General features: G+C 37.2%; 1 protein-coding gene across 5 annotated transcripts in view; it reads right to left on the minus strand.

Moving 5' to 3' along the window:
• SYT1 (synaptotagmin 1) overlaps window positions 1-23,799 on the minus strand; it is a 554,276-nt gene that overhangs the window by 221,765 nt on the left and 308,712 nt on the right. Inside the window, exon 1 of one of the 5 annotated variants that reach the window (XM_040491355.1) lies at window positions 5,791-5,796. The exons of the other annotated variants lie outside the window; for them this stretch is intronic. The gene's annotated coding sequence lies outside the window, so the exon portion shown is untranslated. Of the gene's footprint in view, window positions 1-5,790; window positions 5,797-23,799 lie in introns of those variants that run through there. 5 annotated transcript variants of the gene reach the window in all.

Below are 23,799 nucleotides of genomic sequence, written 5' to 3' on the forward strand. Positions count from 1 at the left end.
AATTAGGCGAAAATTTGTATTTAGCCAAATGTTTTTTTCTTCCACGCTGTTAATATACAATTGCTTTTCCATAAGATGGTTAATATCAATATCTAGAATCTCAATTAATATCCAACTGGCTAAGGAGATATTTCAGAGTGAGGGCACACTGTTACAAATTCATAACTAGATATTATGTTACAGATGAACTAACACTTTTCCTAAGATAAAAGTGTACTGATAACATGAATAAAATATGAGTGTTGATTTCAATCATCTAAAAGTCACCCTGTATTACAGAAGGTGAAATATAGAATAAAAATAGGAATTAGGACTTAATAAAATTCCGCTTGTTTACTGGATATTTTTTCATAGAAATCACTCAGGGGCTTTTGTGATCAAGGACAAAAATCACTGGGAAAAACTATCCCTGAAAACAAAACAATGTGTGCAAGCTTTATGTTTAAAAAAAAAAAAAAGGCAGGAATGCTAGCAAAGTATTCTTAAATGGAGTAAAATTAAAAGCCCAACTGAAATATGAGAGAGACTTTTAGAATGCGAGCTTAAAATCAGAATTTTCCAGGCTAGAAGTAGACAGAAGAGGGAAAATGTAGCTTTACTAGAAAGTTTACAGCTGCAAAGATGAAAATAATAACAGCATACCTAAAGGAATGCATTTCCAAGTTTTCCATGTTAGAATAGATTAAGTTCAATTTTGGAGAGAATCGGTAATTGGAGGGTTGATTGAGCATTTCGGTGGTGAAATATGGAGGCCTGCTTCAAATCCAAAGTGAATATAAAACCTACACAATATTGGGCACACATTGTTACTGAATCTCTTCTTTCACAAAATGCTGACAAGGGAAGAGTGAGAAGGCAGCTGGTAGAGACAAGACAGATATAGAGCATTCAGTGTTGAAAAAGGGCAGCATGCAAAATCATGCTGTTATTCATGATAACAAGTAAAGAAGCAAGCCAGCGTTTTGCAGAGCGTGTTGGAGAAAAGAAAAGTCTCTGTAGAAATCAGCCGATGGAGATGGCACTTTATAGAAGTCCATCATCAAAGCCTGAATACAGTTCTGAGTGAGAACACAGCATTCTAGATGAGGTAAGAACGGCGTGGCTTTGAAGAGGGTAAAAGAATGGAGGCAATAAACAACCGTGGGGATCTATCCTGTCCTTGAGACTTCTGTCTTGGCCATGCTGGTTAAAGACTATAATAAACATTCAGTGCAGGATGCTTGGGACTTGATGTCAGAATGGCAGCTGATAACAGAATGTCAGTGTACAAGGCTTGTAGTTTCAAAATTTGATGCAGACTTCCCCTTTCTTACAGTGGCCGGTCTCCATGATATCTGTGCATTTACTGTCTTGCATATATAATTTAGACCCAAGTGTTCTGCTCTTAACAAGCAGATTGAAAGAAAATGACTTCAGTCTTTAAGTATTGTCGTTATGAATAGGCCTAAAACAGAGAAAAGCTTTAACAATTTCTCTGCACGTGACCATTCTGTCATCTCACACTTATGTCTTCTTTCTCAAAGCTTTTGACTACATCTCTACTCCCTTGACACTTCTCACCATAGACATTTATGCTATTGCAGAAGACAAAAAACTCCTATAAAACTAATGTTCAACTTGATTTAGGCATGAAATTCTAATACTGTCCAGAAAGGAATCATGCTGTTTCAAAATAATTTTTAGTGTAATTCTACAAATAAAGAAACCATTTATATCAATAAAATACTTGTTTTCTGTGTATGGCATAAAATCAATTTATATTCAAATATTTGGCTACTGCCAGATCAATGTCTTTTAGAGAGCTTAGAAACAAAAGTACCGTAGAGATTAACTGTGAAACATTTTGCTCTATGAAGAACAATAAAACAAAATAAAATATTAACAGGATCGCAAAGCAGTGCTGACGAGAATGCTTTGGGAGCTGTGGGTCACTTCTGAATTAACAATTTTCTACCTCTGTTCTTGAAATTGATGCTTCCCCCCACTGCCCCCGGTCTTATTCATTAACTAAAGGATTAGTAAAATTAATTAGAGCGCAAAAGTTGATATAAGTACTAAACACCACAGACAAGGAGCTGAGAGTTTTAATTTGCTTTCCTCATGGTTAAGTCCTAGAATTAAATTAGAAAATGGAACTTTATCACAAATTTCTACAAGATTTTTACTTAAAGTCTAGGAAAACTTGTGTGAGATACGATGAATTTTTTTCTTGTTTTGGTTTAGAAGTTTAATACTTAAACTTTCTGTTGGTATTGTGTTTTTTTTGGGGGGGGTGATAGTGATGTTTGTTTGCCTTCGTTATTTCTTAGCAGTCTTATTTGTATCAGAGTTTTCAGCAAGAAATTATTTATTCGTCAAAGTAACAGTTCTCCTTTTTTTTTTTTGATGTTTGTTTATTTGAAGAGAGCACGAGCAAGCAGGGAAGGGGCAGAGAGAGAGGAAGAGAGAGAATCCCAAGCAGGCCCCATGCTGTCAGCACAGAGGCCAACGTGGGGCTCAAACCCACGAACCATGGGATCGTGACCTGAGTCGAACCAAGAGTCGGACACTTAACTGACTGAGCCACCCAGGCGCCCCAACAGTGCTACCTTTTAAAAAATATAAATTTTCTCTGAGGAATTAAACTTGAGTAATTCTAGGTCATTACTCTCAGAATGTGTTTGGGTCTTAAATATTATGCATACACACTGTTAAATAACATCAGTATTTTATTTGTTCCTTTGCTGAAGTCTGGGCAAACTAGCAGATGTGTGAAACTGATCAGGGATTTATATTGTGGGTTGAGGTATATTATTAAGTCAGGATAGGGTAATCTCTGATCTTAACACTTGGTAAAGTTATGGCTTTAAATTTCTTCTTATCACTTGCTTTAAAAGAAATTGAGTTCATTATTAATGTTCTTGACCATTTTCCTTACCTTCTTTCTGCTTTCTTATTCCCTGGACCAGAGAACCCTTAGTCTCTTACTAGGTTTAAACTTGCAGATTTGTCTGCATGAGGTAGGACTTTGAGTTCACTTAAAGCCAGGCTATTACCCTTGCTCCACTGTGATTTCTAGCCCTCCCCTGATTTTTACATTATGATACTGCAACAAAAACTAACTCCCATCAAGTTCTCTCTCTTCAAGTTGACTCGGTTGTAGGTTCATCAGTCTCCTAAATCTTAGAATATTCCTACATATTACATCCTTCTACATATAAATTATCAAGTAAACACAGACCCCAAAGAAGACACCAGGTTGCAAGTGAATGTTTGTTTCCAAAAATTTCCAACCTAAGACCCATGGAAGGGGAGTTACAGAATCGCATCCTCTAATTAACAATTTTGAGCTTTTCAGGAACACTTCAGCCACATCATGTCAAAGCTAAAATCAGCAGCCTTCCAAAACCATGAACACAATTTGACTGGTTTTGACAGTCTATTTATTAATTGCTGCCAAACTATAATTATTACTGCATTAACGTCACCTGTCTGCAGAAGAGCAGGTGTCAACTAAGCATCTGCCTGGAATATAAACTGGAATATAAATTGCTTTCTTTAGGTTTTATCACTGATCTTTAATGTTCTTAATATTTTCAGGCAATTTCATCTACAAACTCAAATGAATTACAGAAACTGGAACTAATTGTTCCCCTAATTGACTGACTGTCTTAGCTCCTGTTGTGTGTACAATGCGTGTTATCCCGGCCGTATGGAGCTACGGGAGGGAAAATAGTAATCACAGAGCAATTAGTTCTGATCTAAATCTCCACCCCCGCCCCCACCTCTGGAAGGGAAAATAGCCTTCCCAGAGGTTAAAGGGACACATTTCTTTGTAGTTGTTGCTAAAGGAAAATAAATATGGGTTAGACTGATCCCCCCCATCCCACCCCCCCGCATAGAACTTAAATTCTAAATTAGGGTTCAGTTTGGCAGGAGCACGCAGACATTACAATTAGGACTAGTACCCCTTGATCCATTCACAGTTCCACGTACCTCTGTGTCTAAGGTCCGCACATGTTAGCACAATGAGTTCTATATTGGTGTGCTCTAACCATCAGGTTGAGCAAAGCCTATGTGTTCACAACTGTATTTCCTTTACCCAATAATCGGCACATAGAAGCTGTTTAATAAATATTTGTCGAATGAATGAATGAATAGGATTTACAGCCTCCCAATATAAACAATGCCAGCAGTTCTAAATTATTCATGCCACCGGAGGCACTTCTCTGTAAGAAATCCATAGATAAAGCAGTTAAACTGAGATACATAGTTTTAGCCTTGCCTTCTATAGCCTTCCATAATCAAATAAAAGGAAAAAGTAGGAAATTTGATTTTTGTATTTATATATTTTCTACCCTAGCTCCTCCCAAGTTGAACTGCACAAGAAGGTTGATCATGTGATGGAATTGTAAATTTGGTCCATTTTGAACTGTCACGTCAAAATCTTGCCTATCAGTCTTTCCGTACCCTCCTTTGGGCATCCCTTTTCCTCCCCATAATCAGTTCCAAAGCCTGATGACTATGTGGTCACCTTCTCGGGTGTCAAATAGTTTCCGTGTTTCTCTGAATGTCTGTATTCTCACACTGCTCAACCCCAGCTTATTTGTATTGCATTCTCTTTTCCAGGGTTATCTCTTTTTATTTGAGTTACGTGATATACAAGGGATAACACTGAATTAAACGTTTGAGAGTCCGCAGTACTCAACACAAGGAAATACAGCATTTCTTTTTAAATATTTAAATAAATACAGCTGTAATTTTCATTTTGGTGGAGTGAAAAATCAAGTGAAAAACCTTGAAAGCAGATTATAGACAAGAGTAGGAAACAGAAAGTTAAGGAAAGGAGGCAGCAAACCCTTTTTCAAGCATTTTCATATTTTCTACAAGTGTAGATAAGGTGCTACGGAAGGTTATATCAGGCGTCTACATCTTAACTCTTTTCCTTTTGGAAAAGGCAAAATCAAAGACCCAACAAGTAGAGGACAGATTTCATTGCACAATCTGACATGCCCTTACAAATAAAAAGGGATAGCAATAAATATGCAAAATGGACTTAGTTAACAATGGGGATTTCCTCACTTATTTGTATTTTAATCAGGGCTCCAAGGTTAACGGAAGTGGTGTTATTAAAGTTTAGCAAAGTAGCTTATTGAAATGCCAGTTTTATATCTATCTTCCTGGCATTAAATCTCAGTAGGCAGGGTTCTGTAGGCAAATTTGACCTCAGCATTAAGGCATTCCCAGCAGCTGGGGACTGGTTTTGCCAGCTTTACACATGAAAACAGAAGTTTTGCATGAAAATGATTACATGTATCACTAAATACGTAAATACCGATAGATTAAGGAATGTGGTTTGGTTGAATGTTGTGCACACGCAGAGTTATCTTTTTTTTTTTTTTTTTTATAAAGTCTTCATAAATAAGACTTTAAAGTCTGGTTGTGTGTGTGTGTCTGTACACAAAGAGTCATTTTCAAAACGAGGTCCTTGGAACAGTAGCAGCAGCAGCAGCATTACCGGTAACTTGAAAATGAAACTTCTCAGGCCTGTTCCAGATCTACCGAGGGTAGAATTCTGCAGTCTAGTTTAACAAGCCCTCCAGGTAATTGGGATGCATGTTTATCTTTGAGAACTGCTAGATTAGTTTATAATTAAACAGAAGCAACATCAACCATCCCCACTCAGGAGAAAAAAAAACCCACAAAAAACAACTCAATTTTTTAATACTACATGGCTTCTAACTCAGTGATTATTGCATCTAGATCTCACAATAAGAATAGTGATCTCTTTGAATGTTGTGCTGGATTTACTGAGATGGGAAAAATTAGCCTACTGAATTTTATGGTAGGCTTATTTTCAAGGGTTAGACTATAGATACTTTAGTCTTCAGATGCTCACCCCGCATAAAACACTGCTATTCCAAATGAATTTAAACACGTTTCAATGCTTAGCAGGGACTTGAAATTCAGGGCTCAACAGAAGTTAGATTATTACCATAGTAAGAGTCTGTGAATTTTGTAGCCAATTATGCTTTTACTTGAATTCCAGTTTTCAAACTAATCTGAGGCTCTGTAGTTCTAATATGCTCTATGGCAATTATTTATCAGAGCATACCAGGATTTAAAAATACTTAAGAAGCAGGGACAAAGAAAACAAAAGCAAAATATATACGAAAAGCAAAAACGTTCTGAGATTTGAAGCAATGAATAAGAAAGATATTTAAAGTTAGCTTCATCCATTTTTAATGTATTTATACAAAATAAGATATATTTTGGTCATGTTGTTTTGATGGATCTTTTTTTAAATTTTTTTTCAACGTTTATTTATTTTGGGGACAGAGAGAGACAGAGCATGAACGGGGGAGGGGCAGAGAGAGAGGGAGACACAGAATCGGAAACAGGCTCCAGGCTCTGAGCCATCAGCCCAGAGCCTGATGCGGGGCTCGAACTCCCGGACCGCGAGATCGTGACCTGGCTGAAGTCGGACGCTTAACCGACTGCGCCACCCAGGCGCCCCTGATGGATCTTAATAGTAAATGAAAACATGGAAATAAGTAACTTAACTTCTTTAAGGTAAAATATTTTAAAGCGAATTTGAAATAAATTCTTGGTATGAAACACCCCTAAATTTCTACTGTATTAAGTAATTCTCCATATTGATAGAAGCCCGAATTCCCCCAGTTCTGGCAAACTGTCATCTGCAAACTCTGCCTCTACGTAATTCTAGACTTGTCTTTTTAATGTTTCAAGTTCTAAGTCAACCCTTTCCTTCTCCTCTGAGCTAGCCCAGTCAGAATTAATTTATTTTCCTAGTATTGTGTACCTCTAGCGACTACTGCTTCATATGGTATTTATTGTTTACACCTGCTTTTCTCAGATTGTGTATTTCCTGAGAGTCTGGTAGTGGCATTGTTGTAGCCTCTGAGGTATGGAACAATCCTTGATATAACAAGGATGTTTAAAAAATCATTTCTTGGACTTACTTTGTTATGCTCTGTGTTTTTCCTGAAGCTCATTTGAAAGTTACAGGGATTCTGTCAGGCTATTAAGTCATTCGGAATCTTCCGTGTTATGTGGAGCCAGATGTAGGGTCACTTGAGAAGAGCTGACCTTAGTTTAGGTATCATTTGCCAGTTTGAACATCCACAGTTTTGAAAGGAATCACCTGATTCTAGAGAAGCATTTATGAACAGCGTAGACAGTGGTATCAAATTATAAGAAAGGAAGGAAGGAGAGAAAAACCCCACTGACTCTGTATCAGAGATCAATGAGTCTTAATATTTGAACAGATGGTAAATGCACTCAACATTAATCAGTTCTTAGACCCTGGGGTGATGTTTGGGGCAGTCCTTATGTCCTTCCAGGAGTGGTGGAGACACAGTCAACAGGCAGGTCCCCTGAGCAAGCCAGAATGATGTCATGAAATACTTGACCTTCAAGTAAGATCACTCAGCTTGGACTATGGGGAAAAGGTCATATTTGTCACCATCAATACAGGTGTTTTTTCTTCGTTTGCATCCTCTTCTTTACATGCTAGGCCTTCACATTGTAAACTTCTGGACCATTGACGGGTGAAGCACAGATTTCACCCTCCTATGCATTTCTTGAATGAGCACCTGAGCCTTGAATGTTTTATACATGTGATCTGTGGTCAGATTCTCTTCTGACGCTAGTGATATCTGCTCCGGCACCCAATGAACTAGGTGGCCTTGATGGTGGTAGGTGGTGGGTGTATGGAGGAAGCGGCAAAGCAGTGACTTTCCTGTTTCCCCACTCTTTTATTTTAATTCATTGGGATTAAAGATCTTCGTTCTTTTTGTCTTTCATAGTCTCTTTTTCATGAACACACACACTCTTCTTCCTTCTTCTGCATAGTCCTTGCTAGGTACTTCATATATTTTCAGGCTTTCTATTCCTTCCTTTCTTTCTTGCATGCCCACCTTCATTTCTTATTTTGCCAGAGTTACACCTTTCTCTTGCTCGTTTAACATCAGAATAATGCTAGTGATACACATCTAGAAAGAACAAGTGATAGGATTTGGAGTGAAAATACCTTTTCACCCTCAGATCTGACTCTACTGTTGCCTTTTAAGGAATTTGTTTTTTAACTTCTTCAGGTAGAATGAAACTTTTCCTTCTGTATAGTTATTATTATATATATACAGCTGTTGTTACATGTGTGTGTGTGTGTGTGTATACACACACACACACACACACACACACACACATATATTACTTTGTACTTAGGGTATTACATCATTTTGCTTATGGAAGTCATCATTTTATCCCTTAACTTGTGGTCATTCAAGTATATGTCCCATCTTCCATACTAAATCACCAAGTACCTCACAGTTTGCTGTGAGGATTAATTGGGGAGATCTTATGTATGTGTGAAGTCCCTGGGTCATCGTAATGCCCAGTACAAATTTGTTGACAGCAAAAAAAGAAATCACTTATCACTCATTTTTGGAGTCTGGAAAATGTTCTAAACGTCTTAAAATCTCAACCGATATCTCTACCTTACCATCGTGGTATAATGAAACCTACACATCCTCATGTATATGTGTATCGGGAGGTAGAAGAGAAGAAGAAAATGTTAATTGCATAGCAACTAAAATGTCAGATGTCACATTGTAATTGCAAATATTCTATTAGTAGGAATCATCACTGCTAGGAATTGTCTCTTCTTTATTCCACAGGCTCCTCATGTACTAGAATCTACCACTCAGAACACTATTTCACGTGTGAGCCTATGAACAGAAAAATAGGTATTTATACATATATGCTTGATGAGTAAACTTTAACAAGGGAAAAATCTCTTTAGTATGTGTGCCTAGAGATCAGAAGTAGCTTTATCGGATCCATCATCAGGTCATTCCTTATTTTTATCATTGGCTTTTGGTAAGATAGTAGTGACTTATGTGGAGATACCCTGTGATTAATTTGAATTTAGCAATAATAACAGCTGCAAGTGTAAACAATAATAGGATACCTGAGAAACAAAGCAAAGAGTTTGCATATATTCAGTGTAAATTAGGTGCCAATAATACATGTGTTAAATAAGCAACTAAGCTCCTGATCTTCTCTGCTCTGAGACTCAGTCTGTTTCTCATCGGTAAGTGAAAGGTAGAACCTTCTGTGCCTAATTAGCACCAGGAACATGAACGTGTTTGCTCTGGTAAGTACCTGCTGTCATTATTAGGGGGCATAGACACATCTCTGTGGATAGAAACATGTAATGGACCACTGCATCAAAAGAATGTTTGTGGGACACGAAGTCCTGGAAAGAAGGAGCAACTGGGAGTAAATGATCAATGGCTGTGAAAATTAGCCTTGCAAACAGAACTAATGAAAAGCTAGGCTTTTAGAATCTATCAATCCATGATGTTCCTGAATGATGGCTGTGAGTGAATGAATATAAATCGCTTTCCAAATGAAGGGCATATTGTCTAAAATAGCTGAAAGTCATTTCTCGGAAAGAAGAGAATTAATCTGGAGAAGGAAACAGAGACTTTTCCCAGTGTGCTGGTATTGCACCCCGAGAGGCTGAGAGCTGAAATGTATCAATTTCACATGTTATGACTTGCACCATCTGTGGGAAACAGTGGGGTGCTAACTCTGGCTTCTTCCATTTGAAATGAAGAAGTGTGTGCGTTTTGATGTAGTTTCTTCTACTGGGGTCTCATGGGCCTTACAACATTAATTTTATCTGGTTTTAGGTGAATTTAAACAAGTCTGAGCTTCCTGAAAATCTTGATCCTTCGTATGTGATATTCAGAGGAAAGGTGGGTGGGTAATACCTTGTGGTTTGAAAACACTCTGACTTTCTGGGTGTGCATGCTGAAAAAATATATACTTAATGTCTCGAAGTTCACTGGCAGGTTTGGTAAAGAATATAAAGCACATACGGATCATAAACATGATTCAGGAGATGGAAAGATGGATATTTATTAGGATCCAGTGCAACATTTATTTGGGTATTAATCATCTAGACCGAGGGCAGAAAACTCTAGAATGGAAAGCAGTATGGCACATGGCCTCTTTGGAAAACCCCTCCTAGTACTTTTTTACTTGTGTCTGTGTGCTTAGCGAAGCTTTAGCTTTCTCATCGGTAATCCAAGGGTAAGTATACCTTCTACATTATGTTATTGAGGGACTTAAATGAGATTTGCAAATGAAGGACTTAATGTTTGGCCCATAATCACTTGATAAACATCAGCTATTCTACAAATACTTAAAATTATGTTGTTCACATTTTTCAAGTATGCCGTTTAATATATCTGTAATAAAACATAGCCCTTAGAATTAAACAATAGCTAAAAACCAGTAGAAGACAACTAAGCATTTATTTCCTATAACTTCTTCCAAAGTAGGCACTGCAATGATCTTATAGATGAACAAAGTGAAGTATGATAAATAGCTTGGGTAGGATCACACAGTTAGCAGATGGGTACAGTTCAAATTTAAATGAAGACTGTTGCAGAATCATTTCAGTAATGTCTACATCCAACATGGGGCTCACATTTACAACCTGAGATCAAGAGTTGCACCTTCTACTGACTGAGCCAGCCAGGTGCTCCTGTTACAGAACCGTTTAAAAAATATGCTGGAGCTTTCTAATTTTAGAGGTGGAAAATAACATTCAAAAAGGACCAATTGCTCCCAAAAGTTAGAAAGCTATCCATGGCAAATCAGACTAAACTTTGGGTTGAGTTTCAACCTACTTATCTTTTTTATTCAATTAGGTGTTTATTTTTTTCTCCATTAGCTGTACTCAGTGGAAGTTGATGCAACCATCACAGAAGAGAGAAAGCTGGGTGAAGAAAAATATTCAGAGTTTGAGGATCAAGATTTTAAAAATAGGGGTAGTGACTTTTGGTTTTTCAGGAGACAAAACAGAATTCTCCCTACTCCTCTATGCATTTTCATAAACTTGGAAAATTTCCAGTTTTCTTTCCTGGACATCTATCTCATACTTACCTGATTTTTACTGGAAGGTCTACCATTATTGATTAATTCATTTGGGTTTATTATTTCCTCCCTTTATTTTTTGTGGTGGGCAAAAAAAGCAAATTCTTTGAGTGGCGTTATAAGATAATAAGACCTTTCAAGATAGAAAAAAAAAATGTTCTCTAGAAAGCCACATGGGGTCTATAATAGGAAATGTGGAATGAAAAAGGTGAAACAGGACAAAGAAAAGTGAAGCTTTATTTATAGCTTTGCCTAAGGTCAACTCTTGTAAAAGAGTTGTTTTAACACATACTTGCCTCCTCCATAAGGATGCAGTAGGGATGAAGGAAGTCAGCATAAGTGAAACAATATGAATCCTTAGAAAAGGGTTCAAAATCCAAATTATACCCTTTCTTTCTCCTTAAAAATCAATTCGGTGTGGCCACTTTCAGAGAAGAAGAAATTGCTTTTGAATCATAGATCTGAATTCTAAAATCCAATCAAAAACCTTGCACTCAGATGTTCCAGATACATTTTTTATAAGTTTCAAATCCATTTTTCATAAGGCCTAAAATGGAAAAAAATCTGTCATTTGTAGAATGTCTCTATTCTAAAAATATTTTCTGGTACTTTCGGCTTTTCACTATATTGCATGCTATACATTCTTATAAATCTCTGGATGAGTAAGGGAAATGGAATAGAAAATTGTTTTAAAGAACAGCCCAGTAAATATAAAAGTTACAAGACATCAATATGCCATGAATAAATTATTTGCAATTCAGAAGGAGTAAACTGTGTTGTATGTGTGGGACATTTTTAAAAAAAGATGATTTCTTTCCCATTGGGGTCCTATATCTCACCAAAAGAAATGTGGAACTAATGAAACATGACATTCTTTAAATAATATAAATGAGAAGAATTAGGGAAAAGAATTAGGGGAAAGAGACAAAACGTGAAGATTAGCTGGTGCCTTCCAGTAGCTGAACAGAGGCACAGGGGCAGGCTGTCTTGGGGGTAATCATAATTACATATTCTCACATATCAAGGAGATTCTTTGTGGACTGGGGAAGTTTCTTTTTTGTTCACTACCAAATATGTCTTCGTTGAAAAGAATTCTGGTCCGCCCTCTTAGGAAAAGAAAAAAAAAAAAAACAATCTAGTAGAACAGTGAGAAAGCTATTTGTAGGGCTCTTACTAATCTTTCATGAAGCCCCGGCTGCTGTCTCCATTAGACACCAAAAATAACATGAGGCAATACATGAATATGCAATGAAATATTAAAGCTGCTCGCCAAACTGGGTGTGGGGGGTGTCTCACTACTACAATAGGGAAATTACCAAAATTAATGTAACTTTCTAAAATCCAGCAGGAATTGAATCCCAGGTGCTTGTCAGCTAGCGAGATGCGAGTGATAGACAGGCATAAAAACTAAAGGAGGAGGAGGAGGTGCTGTGAGTATTGCCTTCTTAACCATGCCTACGGCACCATGATGAGAGAGGGAGCTGTTCCAGAGCAGCTGCTGCTATGACCTCCCTATGATTCCCTCTGTTATGCTCAATGACTTTTAACAAGTTATTTTGGGCGCAGTTCCTGGGCTCCATCCACTATATATAATATATACATATATATAAATATATATTTTATTCTTCGCTGGTATAGTGCCACTTGAATGGGCTTAGAGAGTTATGTAAAACAAACCAGATGGCAGCTGCTTGGGGTTTGAGGCACCTTGTGCTGTAAGGGGGTGTAGAGAAAAAAAGAAACAACAAAAAAGCAAAAACCAAATGCAAACACAATGTTTAGAAGAGATGACTGTATTTTTTTGAATCTATTAGCAAAACACTCCTAAAGCTATAAATTGAGTAGACAAATGTTCAGTAAACTTTTAAGTGAGACCCAGATTCGATGATCTTTTAAGGAGGAAAACAATAATAATATTTATACTCATCTCCAAGAACTGATGTGTCATCACAGCTAAAGGGCCTGTTAAGTGTTTTAACATGACTATTTTTTTGTCTTCTGCATGGACTCAGAAAACATGAAATTGACATTCACTAATTATTCATTTGCAGCGAAAATGAATCTCAGGCCTTAATTGTCTACTACTTAGAAGATGACAAATTACATTTTCAGGAGGAATCTGACAGGAGGAAGTGTATCCCACAGCTAGTACGTGGTGTGGGAAGTGAGGAGCTGAGGGTCCAATTCCGACTTTACCACTGAATGGACATTTCATTTAATCTTTGGGGAAGTCAGCCTCTCAGAGACGTTTTTACTAACTAAAATGGACATCATGAATACAATTATTTCCTTTCTCTCAAAGAATTCTAAAAGTTTCATTTCTTTTCTAGATCTGAAGAGAGTAAGAAATTAAAGGTCACATGAATAAAAATCCTGTCACAGTAGATAAGTTATGGGAAAAGGAACACAATTCCAATGTTCTTGTTCTACATTTGAGGGAAGAAAGTGCCAAACTGTGTAGAACTCAGAACCAAAGTCTCCTACACTCTCTCCACCATTCTGCAGGATGGGTTTTTTTTTTCTTTAACAAAGTAATGGCTTATGTGTAACAGATAAAAATAAAATGCAAACTAACCGTGGGTATCATGTATGTAATGAGGAAGTTTGTGTGCAACTGATAAAATGAGCATGACTGAATTTTATGCTATGTCAGTTGTAAGTATTTTATACTTGTGTAAAATCCAAGGGATTCTAGAAAATTACAGGCAAAAAAAGAGTAAAGTTCTGGGAAATGTGAATATGAGGGGATCCCTGAGCCTCAAAAAAGCCCTGTGGTTTCAGGGAAAAGGATACAGAGGAGTTTGTTGAACAAATAAAGATGATATGTAAAAAACTATAAAATAAAATGAACCTTTTTGAGCACTAAAAATGTCAAAAGATTAAACACTTCAACTCCTGACATGCTGAAGGGTTGCACCTAAATTTCTGTCGACCAAAACTTTTGAAGATTTTAAAAAATATCTGTCACATTATCTAGTGGAAATTAATGGAAATATAGCATATACCTCAAAAAAAAAGCATGGATAGTTAACTTGCTGTGCAATATCTAATCATTAAATGATAACTTACTTGGTTAGGTAAAACTGATATGTATTCATTGATATTTTCTAACCAGTTTTTTATTATATACTATTGTTAGACATCTTTTGTCTAACAGTATATATCTACTTGTAGTATTTACTTTTTGGATGGGTGATTCTTTTCTTTTCTTTTCTTTTCTTTTCTTTTCTTTTCTTTTCTTTCTTTCTTTTCTTTCTTTTCTCTCTCTCTCTCTCTCTCTCTCTCTCTCTCTCTCTCTTTTACATGCATTTGTCATTTATCTCCAATAAAGATGTAAGCTTCTTGAAGAATGAGATCATTCCTTCTGCAGTGCAAACTTGTTTAAGATGATGTTGTGTGGCCATTTATTATCTGGGTCCTCTGAAGAAATCTAGCAGAGAAGGGACATTGGAAAAGTGGGATGTTGTTTTGGAGACTATCACACTAGAATCATACCAACATGCACCTACCCTCAAACATGCCCGATTGACTTTACCATATTAAACATGATTACCTAGAAAAATAGTCTGGTTAGATAAAAATGCAAGTGGATAGGTGAAGAGTAAATAAAGTGGCATTTGATTTTTATTATGATAGTCCGTCAGTATCTAGTTGTCATTCAAATATATGACTCTTCATAAGCAATGGTGATTGACTTACTGGGAGCACGGTTAATTAGTCATTCACAAATAATAGGAAATGATGTCTGAGGTCCACTCTTGAGTGTTACTAGTGCTCTTGATGATCAGTAGCTACTGACCAAAATGGCAGTTCACAGTAGAGGGGACCTGGCTCTCAATATATTTTGATGCTTGGTGACATTTCTGTTTGCTAGTGAAGATGTTCTTTCTCTGTAAGGACAGAGCCCATGTAGTTTTATGTCAGGAAGGAACAGAAATTCTGAGATAGAATCTTCAGAAAAAATGTTCAACCTTTACTAGTCTAAAGAGAAATATTCTGTTTCTAAATTATTAATCTTTCCTAGTGAATCTAAAACAGAGTGTGCATGTTAGAAAAGATAATGTCTGGGGCCAGTGGGGTGCAAAATAAATTTCCATTCCTATGCTTCTGTGCCTGGGTAGAGACTAAAGTTATTTTATTAGGGAAAAAAAGTTGAAACATAGAGTTTAAAAACCTATTTAATTTTGGTCAATTTAGATATCCTGAATACTGGATATCCTTTCTCCAATTCAGTTTAGGGTGATACTGAGTTGTATCTGCAGAGCTAGAAGACACATTGAAGACAACAATTTGGTGGTGACAGTAGCAATGGAAAAAATCTTTAATACTCAAATTAATCTCTAAATGGTGGGCGAGGGAAGGCTTGCCGATGGTCACATGGCCAGAAACTGGCAATACTTACTTAAGACTCATCATTTTCATGTCAGATACTAGCTCAGACTATTTACTCAATGCATTACTAAATCCTACCCTTGAAAAGTTAAGTGAGTTGTCTAATGTTACACAGCGGTAAAGGTATAAATTCCATCTGGAGCTCAAATGTTGTTAAGTGACGGTTCATAGCCTGTCATATAGTCATAGAAATAGAATTATAATCAAAAAAGTTTACACAGCATTTAAAATTTTTTTTTTCAACGTTTTTTATTTATTTTTGGGACAGAGAGAGACAGAGCATGAACGGGGGAGGGGCAGAGAGAGAGGGAGACACAGAATCGGAAACAGGCTCCAGGCTCCATCAGCCCAGAGCCTGACGCGGGGCTTGAACTCACGGACCGCGAGATCGTGACCTGGCTGAAGTCGGACACTTAACCGACTGCGCCACCCAGGCGCCCCTACACAGCATTTAAATGAAAGGGAAAAATACAAGTGAATTTTGGACTACCAACCAAGGCCCCTGTGAGCTTCCTACCACATGAAATAGAGTATTGATAATGAGTAACAGTCTGACTAACTTCCTCCTTGTACTCATGATTTAAATAAAAAATAATTATTGGCTATTTCATAGCAACATAATCACTGTGTGGGAAAAATACTGATCCATGCAGGCAAAACCGCAGAATGTTGCCTCACCCTGGGAGGTTTGTTGCTTCTGATATTTTAGGAAAGGTGGCTAAAAAATGGTGGCTGGCAGAGGCTGAGATTTTGTCCTGCTGTGAGCTGCTGAGGGCACAAACACACTGGAAAGGAGTTGTAATTTGTGGATTGTGCTGAGCTTCGTGTTATGAGATTTAAAAAAATGAAGTTGTTTCCTATAATTATGCCCAGCAGGCATAGAACTTACTACCTTAGTGCTTGCTCAAAAACTTTAGTAAGCATTGATTGACCCTTGAGAACAGCCCAGAAAACAAATAGAAGGTACGGATGGATCTCAGCTGACCACTGTGTGTTTACCCATGGAACAAAGAAGATTAGGGGAATGAGCTTGAAGGGAGATCTCTGTGGTCAGAGGTAGGAGAGGCTGTGGGAGCACGTGGTTCATGTTCCTCTTCTAAGAGAAAACCCAAGCCACATGGGCTCTTTAGTCTACAGCAGGGTTTCTCTGCCTTGGCATTGTCCAGTGTGGACTGGAGAACTCTTTGTTTGGGAGGCTATTCCGTGCATTGTAGGATGTTTCACAGAATTTTAGATGTGAGTAATGGACCAGTTGTGGCAACCAAAAATGCCACATATTGCCCCAAATTCCTTAAGGCAAGATCACCCTTAGTTTTGAACCACCACTGACTAAGATGAACAGTTTCTCCTTATAGCAGACAAATATCGTAGCTGTCCATCTTAGTGTGTTCACCAAACACTGGCACAACCCGTCCAGCACCACTCAGTGCAGGAAGAGACAGGTATGGGCTACATATACCATAACATCTAAGCCAGTCTCATTCAAACGTATATGCTACAGGGGCTGAGATTTTGTCTGGCTTGAAGCCCTAACACCCAGATTAGTGGCTTGCATATAATTATCACACAGTAAATACGTGCTATAGCTCAGGCAGTGGATGTGTGATAAATAATTGCCTAAATTCTTGACTAAAGGAGCATAATATGTTTGGTTTTTATTCCGAATGATTACTATGAAGACCAGGTTTTAGTTTGAATGATTACTATAAAGAGCAGGTTTTATTCTGAATGATTACTGTAAAAAACATGTTACAAAAGCAGGTTACAAATTGACCTACGTTAATAGAAGCCTGAACATTATTATTTTTGTACAAAATATTTAAATATTCACAATTGTTAGGCCTTTAAAAAAGAGAAATAAGGCTGATTTCTAATGTATGTAATAGACGATTATTAATGCCATCACCAAGGGCAGTAATATGGTGCAGTTCCCTTTGATATTAGATTTAAAAAATCTTTTAGCAGAAATGCTAAGAGTTAAAATACGTATGTTTTTAATTGTAGTTCAGATCTTTGCTTTCAGTCAGTTAAAAACTGTTGCTTTGATATGTATTGGCTGAAGACATACTGACCCATAAATATTCTGATGTGTAATACCCACGAAATAAAGTCCTAGAACTACACGGCATATAATCTGAACCTATCTATATCTGTCATCTAGCTATTATTAACAAATAACCTGAACCTATCTATATACCTGTTTGTTCTCAGGCTTTATGCAATGAGCTTCCCAACGTGTATTATGCCATTTTCATAATCCAAGAGACACATTCTCATTTAGGGTCCTCTAACTTCTTCATCTGGTGAACTTCTCAACTAGGGTTTATGAAAGAACTTTTAGAGAATACCTAGTTTTAGCAGTTGGGACATACTACAGGTCAAGAGAGAGAAGGAATGTTTGGGAGGAAAACTGATAGCAAAATTTCCTGAAAATCACAGAAAGGGTCACAATAAATAGTGGCAATCCTCACAGCGAGCTTAAGGAGGATGGAGACCAGTAAGAGACTACTGGAATTTGGTTTAGAGGTCATTAGAAACTTTTAAGAGGACAACTTTTATGAAATGGAGGCCAGATTATGAGGGCTTGACAGGAGAGTAAACAGAGGCTTTGATTTTAATACAGTCACTATCAGAATTTTATAGTTGAAAGGATAAGACAAAGTAATAATCCAATTCAAGGTAATAGGGTAAAGGAAGCTGTCTTTATATTTATTTATTTTTTTATTAAAAATATTTTCTTTAATGTTTGTTTAGTTTTGAGAGAGACAGAGTGTGAGTGAGGAAGGGGCAGAGAGAGAGGGAGACACAGAATCTGAAGCAGCCCGAGGTTCTGAGCTGTCGGCACAAAGCCCTATGTGGGGCTTGAACTCATGAACTGTGAGATCATGACCGGAGTCAAAGTCAGACGTTTAACCAACTGAGTCACCCAGGTGCCCCAGAAGTGGTTTTTAGAATGTGAGAGACCTAAGCATGTGTGTAAACAAAGAGAAGTTACTAGAAAAAAAATCCAAACATTTGTAAGCTAAAAAAGAGATGATTTATGGAGCACAACTGCAGAGGAAGAGTATGTGTGTGTGTGGGGGGGCGGCCCGTGGTTTGGCGCACCGGGAAGGGGGGGTAGCCAGCTTGGAGGAAGAGAAACAAAAAAAAGTGGAAGCAAAGATGTAGGAAAAGGAAGATAGGATTGGCTGGAACTCTAAGTGGAATATTTTTGGTGTTCACATAAAGTAAAAACCAAGATCATCGGCTGGGAGAGAAGGTATTGAAGGGGATTTTCGGACACTGGATCTTGGGGAGGGAGGTATGCTGGACGGCGGTAAAAGCGCATTGGTGTCGCATGAGGGGCATCTTAAGTGGCTCCAGTCCCATGAGTTAGTCTTCCATACTCAGTGGCTTAAGAATGGGAACTGAGAGGGGCGCCTGGGTGGCGCAGTCGGTTAAGCGTCCGACTTCAGCCAGGTCACGATCTCGCGGTCCGTGGGTTCCAGCCCCGCGTCGGGCTCTGGGCTGATGGCTCGGAGCCTGGAGCCTGTTTCCGATTCTGTGTCTCCCTCTCTCTCTGCCCCTCCCCCGTTCATGCTCTGTCTCTCTCTGTCCCAAAAGTAAATAAACGTTGAAAAAAAAAAATTAAAAAAAAAAAAAATGGGAACTGAGAAATAAGACTATGGGATGGTAGGACCTGTTTGAATGGAAATAGTAGAAACGTAGAAAGATTGAGGGTTGATATAGAGACTGTTGAGAACCCTAGGGAAATAAATGGAGAGGAAATGGTATTTTGAGGAGAGAGCAGCATATTCTAAGAAATAGCATCGTATTCCAAAAAATAAAATGATAAACATTCAATTTTCTTTGTGTTGTCAGCACTTCACTGGTAAATCTCTGAGATTTCTTCTTACTCTAAATTTCCAATGTATGAATTTGTTCCATTTTGTAGTTTTAATTAGTCCAGGAGAAAAACAATCATAAACCACTATAGCTTCAAAATACCACTTAAGCAGGTTTGTTTAATATTATAGTCTGGCTTTGTTTCTGCAGTGGCATCTACCATCTCTGTAATTTAAATTCTATTTATTGATTAATTGACTAATTGGAGAGAGCATGAGTAGGGGAGAGGGGCAGAGGGAGAGGAAGAGAGAGAGAGCAAGAATCTCAAGAAGTTTATACGCTCAGTGCAGAGTCCAATGTGGGAGCTGGATCCCAGGACCCCAGGATCATGATCTGAGCTGACCTCAGGAGCTGGATGCTCAACTGACTGAGCCATCCAGGAGTGCCATACCACCTATATAATTTGAATTTGAGTTTGGAATCAGGAAGTGGGTATACAAGAAATTCTTACCTTTACATTTGTTCCAAACAACTCTTACTATTTGAAACCGTTAATATTGTTAATATTTTCAGAGAGAAATAATCATTTGGTTATTGTAAGAAGTACAATGGTGGAAGACCAAGATGGCATAATATCTGTGGAGGGGGATTTGGCAATATTTGATAAAAGTATACATTTTTTGGTAATCTCTGCCACTGCAATGCCACTTCTAGAAATTTGCCCTCAAGAAACACCTTTAAAAATACAAAATGATACATATATACAGACTTAATCATTATGGTATAATATTGAAAAAAAAAACCCTAAATGCCAAATTATAGGAGATTAGTTGGACAAATTATGATATATCCATAAAATGGGGTACTGTAAACCTATAAAAATGAATAAAGCATATATCTCTAAACTGATATGGAGTGAGTTTTCAGGATATATTGTTAAGTGAAACCCCACAGTGGTACATAATCTAAGGACATAAAAGAATATTTAAAAACATTGAACTTGACATAGTAGGTTTGTTGTTAGTACTGTTCTTGGTGCAGAAATCCTAAAACTTTGTTTTGTGTATTGTGTGATAGAGCAAATGGTAAATATATTGATGGTAGGTAGCAGTGTTTTCAAAGTGGAAGATGTGAAGTATGCGTATGGAATGGAGAAAGGTGAGGCAGAAGCCTTTGGTGTTGCGTCTGACTTAGAGGCAAAGTTTGAATTCATTATTTAAAAAAAAATCTAGCCCTGTTCACTGAAAGAGCCTAGAAGAATGATATCCCAGTAAAAATAAATATATTTTGGTTTCTAAGTACCATTACCCACAGGAACAGCAACAACAACAACAACAACAACAACAAAACAGGACTTCTTGTTTCTAAGTCTGGGATGGGGAAGGCACAAGGCAGACCTACTTTATTACATGAGAAAGTAAAGACATGCTCCAAATCTGTTGGGACATGTCAAAAAGACACAGGAGCTGGGCTTTCAGGGGCTCCCACTGGCAAAATTTAGGACAAAGGGAGCATGAGAAAGAAAAATGATGGCAACGGGTTATAAAATGTTAAATAAAAAAAGAATCCATGAACCCAGGGTGATATTTTTAAATAAAAGGAGTAAAATCTTCACAGCAGAAGGCTGTCTCAAAACGTAATAATAAAAGTCGAAAAATCACCTTTTTGCAATAGCTAATATGTGAGTCAGGCAAGAATCCACAGATGCAAAAACCATTGTATAAAAGGGAACAGGATATTAGTTGTAAAGGTAGAATTGTACCTTTACAATGGAGCTATCCAGGGTGTTTTTGGACAACAGGTGACATTTACATGTAGACATTATATTTGATAATATTACTACACCATGTTCAATTTAGGGGTGCCTGAAAATGATGTTGTGTTTATGTAGAAGAGTAGTCTTATTTTTATTCCTAAGATACATACTGTACTTAGGGCTGAAGTGCCTATATTATTTCCATATGGTTCAGCCAAAAAAATAAAAATAAAAATAAAAATAAAAATAAAAATAAAAATAAAAATAAAAAGCTTATCGTTACACAGACAAAGCAAATGTCATTAAAAAAAAGTTACCATTTGGTAGAAGCAAAGGGTATGTGCATGGTCATCACACTATTCTTTAAACTTGTTTTTGTAAGTTTAACATTTTCCATATGTAAAGTTTGAAAACTATAAACTCAACAGCAAGAGCAAAAGAAGCCAAAATGTATTATCTTGGTTGCAGATTGTAGACTGGTAGAGGTTAGGTAAAATTTTTAGGGAATATTCATTTAACGCTGATAAATTGTGTGAGGTATTTAACTGCACAAGTTAAGAGCAAATGTAGTAACTCATGAACAAGAAGGCATTTCCGTTTGGATGATCAACACCTGTTTAACCACACACTCCAAGTAGCCTTAAATCTCCTGCTCCCACACCCTTGAAAATCTGCAGACAGTGCCATCATTTACATCAATACCATCTTCTCCAAATCAGTTCTGTGTTTTCTGAACCAAATGGAAGAAATCTGAAGACAAATAGTGTGAAAAGAATCAAATGATAAGTGGCTCCAATTATTTTCAAATTGAAGTGATTTGAAATACTGTATCAGTTTGACATAGTCCACTGTAGTGAGGCTATCCCTTTAGATGTTTAGAAACAATATTAGATGTTAACTGCCATTTTTCTAGGGTGGTTTGGATGTGTTTATGCCTTCTGATAAAGAGGTAAACCCAAAGGCCTTTACAGGTTTCTCCATGGGCAAAATGTTTAGTACTTCCCCATATAAACAGTGATAAAGATGATGAAGTTGTCTCTACTCTTGCCTTTGATTCATAGGAAAATAATTAAAGTAGCCACCTCATAAAGCTAATTTACCATGGAGATTTAAATAATGCAATTTCGGTGGCAATGCAGAATTTCATTGCCAAAGGTTCAAATGTCCCAATGTGATGTTACTAAAATTTACTGTAAAGTATATTTTTTAAAGATGTGTGCAATAAATCTAAAAGCTGTGCTTTCATAAAAAATTTGAGAAGGGTTCCTTCTAATGGCATCTTGATTTATCCTACTTTGTCAGCAGCCAAATTAAAAGTCTTCCAGCTACATTTACCCATGTGACCTTACAAACTGAGACTATGTACAAGTCAAGTCAAAGTATGTATTACATTATTACTATACTGATGAGCATATGATGAAGGATAAAACCCAGAGCACCGATAAAATCACAGCAGAAAATATCCATTACTTTCCTACGAGCAACCAGGCCTATGTCGCAGATGTTGTTTTCCATTGTGTTTCCATTAGGACTAAAATTGAATACAGTGTAAGGCCCATTATTTCATGGTTCCTTATTGCATTAATTTCGATAGAAGACAGGCTAAATCATGTTTTCCAGAGCATAACACATATAGAAAACAAGCTGGCTATAACTCCATTAGTTTAGAAGTGGATAGCAAATCAAATCCCTCCTATGTGATTTTTGAAAAGACAGTAAAATGCTTTTCATAGAACCTTGATGAAACTTAGATGAATATTCACTAGAGAGTAAAATACATTCTTAAAGAGTGATGGGAAGTACCTGTAAAAGTAATCAAACTAACCACTGGATGGCACCGCAACTACATTAGATTGTGTTGGCAAGACCATGTATTTGTCTCTAAAAACTCTCACATCTTTAGCAGCAAGCTCCAATCGGATGACACCAACTCCTGTTCCTAATTATAAAGATGTTGAAGAAATAGAATTTTTGAACATCCAGAGTGACTTGGCAATACCATTCCAAAGGGCTGAAAATGATTAAATGGTGCCAACCTCCTGCCCTGTCCACGGGTCTCTGGAGCTGCTTTCTCAAAACATTGTTTTCTTAATCTCTGCTATTGATGCTTTGCAAATCCCTTTTCTTATTCAGACTGCCCTTCTTTCCCAGGTCACTTATACTGGTCCACTCCCTTATTAGTGTATCATGCATAGCATGTTACCGACTACCTGCATTTTATTGCACCTTGTATCAAATCCTCAAATGTTTCTTCTAAACTCTACCTTTTATTCATTGAAGCCTGATTTCCCCCCCATGTCTCCTAACCTCTTCTTTTAAGGCCAGGAGAGTAGCTGGGCATATAACTGGTTCCTTAGTACTACTTCAGATGACTAACCATGAGCACTTGACCACTTGCCTTTTCTGTACTTCTGTTATTTAATTCTTCACTAGCGTCACAAACGATTTCTAGGATGGGTGTCCATCTTCCTCCACCAGCTTATACTGAATTCTGCTAGCATCCGTGATTTCAGTCTATTGATGAGCCTCTGTGAAAGTCCTTTTTTTTTTTTTTTTTGGTTAAATTTTAATTTCTAATTATAGTTTGGGTTTCATCTCTGGGCATTGCTCCATTTTCCATATTACATGTTCCAAAATTCTTTCTTTCACTGTGGCCTTCTGTTTTCTTATTTTCCGTATACATTTATTCATTTTCTCATTCTCTACCCCTCTACTCTGTGTCACAGGTACTGAGGTTTTGGTTTTGGTTTTGTCCAGCAGCTAAGCCTGAACCACACCACATCTATTTTAATAATATACTATTTCTGTAGAATGTCACATCCACTGAAACATACACCACATGTGCTTGCTAATCTTAAACACCTCATGATGACTGG

Source organism: Herpailurus yagouaroundi, unplaced genomic scaffold (genome assembly GCF_014898765.1).
Source record: "Herpailurus yagouaroundi ecotype Mexico unplaced genomic scaffold, PumYag 182, whole genome shotgun sequence".
In the NCBI taxonomy this organism is placed as follows: Eukaryota; Metazoa; Chordata; class Mammalia; order Carnivora; family Felidae; genus Herpailurus; species Herpailurus yagouaroundi.